At 54.6% G+C, this 3,357-nt stretch overlaps 1 protein-coding gene across 19 annotated transcripts in view; it reads left to right on the plus strand.

Moving 5' to 3' along the window:
- The first annotated feature begins 335 nt into the window (after nt 1–335).
- Nucleotides 336–3,357, plus strand: part of NFASC (neurofascin) — a 115,757-nt gene continuing 112,735 nt past the window's right edge. For 5 of the 19 annotated variants that reach the window (XM_075613730.1, XM_075613725.1, XM_075613739.1 and 2 more), the window contains exon 1: nt 340–1,047. The gene's annotated coding sequence lies outside the window, so the exon portion shown is untranslated. Of the gene's footprint in view, nt 1,048–3,357 lie in introns of all 19 variants that reach the window. The other 14 variants (XM_075613721.1, XM_075613738.1, XM_075613729.1 and 11 more) reach the window with 11 other exon arrangements.

Here is a 3,357-nt window from a genome sequence, read left to right on the forward strand (position 1 = left end):
TCCCAGTCACTCACTCACACCCCTCACTGACACTCACACCCCTCACTAACACTCAAGCTCCCAGTCACTCACTCACACCCCTCACTAACACTCAAGCTCCCAGTCACTGACACCCCTCACTAACACTCAAGCTCCCTCTCCCAGTCACTGACACTTCCTCTCCCTCTCAATGACACTCACATTTCCTCCCCCTCACGGACACTCACACTCCTCCCCCTCACTGATACTCCCTCTCACTACCACTCACAGTCACACTCCTCTGTGGACCAGGCACGTGCACGTGTGAGGGAACGCGCGTGCTGCTGCCGGAGCGCGCCCGGCTTTTGCGGGGGCGCGCACGCAGGTCTCTGCCCTAATGCGGAGTAGGAGAGGAGGGGGAGAGGCAGCTCCCTGACACAGGGACACAGCACTCACCCTCACAGCACTCTACCAGAAAGGACTCAGCACCCAGCCTGGAACAGACTGTGTGGAGAGGAGCAGCACCCATCATCATCCATCCCCGGCAGCACCCAGCTTTCATTCTGCACGCATCCCAGCAGCACCTATCACCTGCACCATCCTAGCAGCACCCATCCTGCATTCAGCATTCACCCCCTGCACCATCTCAGCAGCACCCATCCTGCATTAAGCACCCACCCCCTGCATCACCCAGCCTACATTCAGCACCTATCCCCTGCACCATCTCAGCAGCACCCATCCTGCATTCAGCACCCATCCCCTGCATCAAGCAGCCAACATTCTGCACCCATCCCCTGCACCATCCCAGCAGCACCCATACTGCATTCAGCACCCATCCCCTGCACCATCCCACCAGCACTCAGCCTGCATTCAGCATTCACCCCCAGCAGCATCCATCCCCTGCATCATCCCAGCAGCACCCAGTCTGGTGTAAGGTGAGAGCAGCACCCATCACCCACCCAGGAGTATCAGCACCCTGCATGCCCAAGTTGCACCCACCTAAGGACCTGGATAAAGCCACCAGCACCCAGTGGGACCCTGAGAGCAGCACCGGCACCAGTGTGCACCCTCAGCCGGAGGATATGACAGGTCAGCACTGCGGCTGGGAGGGGGGTTCCTTGTAATAGGGAGGGGGGAGGAGGGGGGGGGGGGGAGAAGGTGTTTGGGACCTTTGTTCGGTGGTGAGTAGTGAGTACTATCTGACACTGGTACCTGCACCTCTCATTGTCCCTTTGTGCCACTCACCCCTCACTCATGTTCTGTCACATCGTGTCTTTGTGTGTTCCTGACTGTCTCCACCAGCCTCTGTCTCTCTCTCTTCTTATATATCTCTCCCTATCTCTCCTCTTCTACATCTTCCACTATCCCTTTCTTTATTTATCACTGCCCCCACACCCCCTCTCTCTGTCTATCTCACCAGTCTCTCCTCTGCTGCCTCTCTCCCCCCACTCTCGTCTCTCCTTTTGTTGCCTCTCTCTCTCTCTTCCCCTCTCCTCTGTTGCCTCTCTCTCTTCCCCTCTCCTCTGTTGCCTCTCTCTCTCTCTCTCTCTCTCTATTGTCTCTCGTCTGCTGTCTCTCTCGTCTCTCATCTGCTGCCTCTCTCTCTCTCCCTTATCCCCCTGTCTCTCTAGTCTCTCCTCTGCTGCCTCTCTCTATTGTCTCACCTGCTGTCTCTCCTCTGCTGCCTCTCTCTCTCTCTCTCTCTCTCTCTCCTCTGTTGCCTCTCTCTCTCCTCTGTTTGCCTCTCTCTATTGTCTCACCTGCTGTCTCTCCTCTGCTGCCTCTCTCTCTCCTCTGTTGCCTCTCTCTCTCTCTCTCTCCTCTGTTGCCTCTCTCTATTGTCTCACCTGCTGTCTCTCCTCTGCTGCCTCCCTCTCTCTATTGTCTCACCTGCTGTCTCTGCTCTGCTGTCTCTCTCTCTCCTCTGCTGCCTCTCTCTATTGTCTCGCCTGCTGTCTCTCCTCTGCTGCCTCTCTCTCTCCTCTGCTGTCTCTCTCTCTCTCTCCTCTGCTGTCTCTCTCTCTCTCCTCTGCTGTCTCTCCTCTGCTGCCTCTCTCCTGGCCTGTCCCTGCAATGACAGTGACCTGTGTGTGTCTCTGGGCCCAGCTCCTGCGCTCAGTAACACTGCTCAGTGTGCACCCTGCTCCATGTGCCTGCCCCACAGCACCCAGGGGGGAGGCCTGGAATCCAATTACAGCCATAATAATCTGAACAACCGATGGGACTGCACCTGTATACATTAACCAGCCCTGCGTGGGTTAACCCCATTACATTGCAGGCCCCTCTGAGGACAAAGGGGTTACAATGGCACCACCCTATTCACATTAACCCCTGGCAGATACCCCTCTGGCAATGACGAGTTTAAGCATGTAGCTACTTGGCAGTTAACCATCGCGGTATATTGCAGTTCTCTTTGGCACTGTAAGGGTCAACACAGGTATCCAAGGTCTCACCTGCGTATATCAATCCCGAGTATCCCCCCCCCTCCCAATACCACCGTTCCATCTCAGACCTCTTTAGAATCGTTGCCCCCCCAGCAATTATTTTATGCAGCAGAGGAAGTCTTAGTCATACTTTGTGTTGATTTATATTGGTGCTGAGCAATAGAAAATGCAGCTGTAGCCCGATCACTGCTGGCGTGACCTTACAATGCGCCGCAGGGTTCCCCGGCAGGGGAGGGGTTAATAAAAGCGCCGGACTCCGGACAGAGATGGGGTCAAAAAAAAAACCGCTGGGCTTCTAAATGTGAGGGAGTCCAGCGCTGTAACGTGACAACCATCCGGTAATGAGTCCGCCGGTCAGGCCCCAGTGCCATCAATTAATAATATATCAGCTGCAGCACACGGGGAAGTGACCTGCGTCTACATGCAAGGAAGGATTCACTGCAGACATCATAAACAGGTTTATGGGGGGGGGGGGAGTTCAGCCGCAAATCGAAATTGTAAAGGAGGGGAGGGGGGAGTTACTTTTATTTAAGGGGTTAACCCAGGGGTGGGCAACGCCAGCCCTCAAGGGCCCTCCAGCAGGTCAGGTTTTCAGGCTACCCCTGCTTCAGCACAGGTGGCTCAGTCGAAGAGCCTGCTTCAGCACAGAGTGGCTCAATCTGGCTCAGTCACCAAGTGGCTCAGTCACCAATAGACCTTTTAAATCATGTTTTAAATATAGTTTGTGAACCTGCCGCGCTGAGACTTGGCAAGGATTTGATTAACTCTGGACGTCCCTGTGTGTTTAACAAGTGTTTGCACAGGCAAACCCCTGCCCCCTGATCTTTATTGTCTTTATTGTAAGGACAGGGTGGGATAAGGTGAAATAAAACCCTCTGTTGACAAACACTCCCCCATGCAGAGGCCCCAAAGGAAATGGATTGATCATTAATATCCGGAGAAACCAAAGCTGTCG

This window comes from Ascaphus truei, chromosome 9 (genome assembly GCF_040206685.1).
Source record: "Ascaphus truei isolate aAscTru1 chromosome 9, aAscTru1.hap1, whole genome shotgun sequence".
Taxonomy (NCBI): domain Eukaryota; kingdom Metazoa; phylum Chordata; class Amphibia; order Anura; family Ascaphidae; genus Ascaphus; species Ascaphus truei.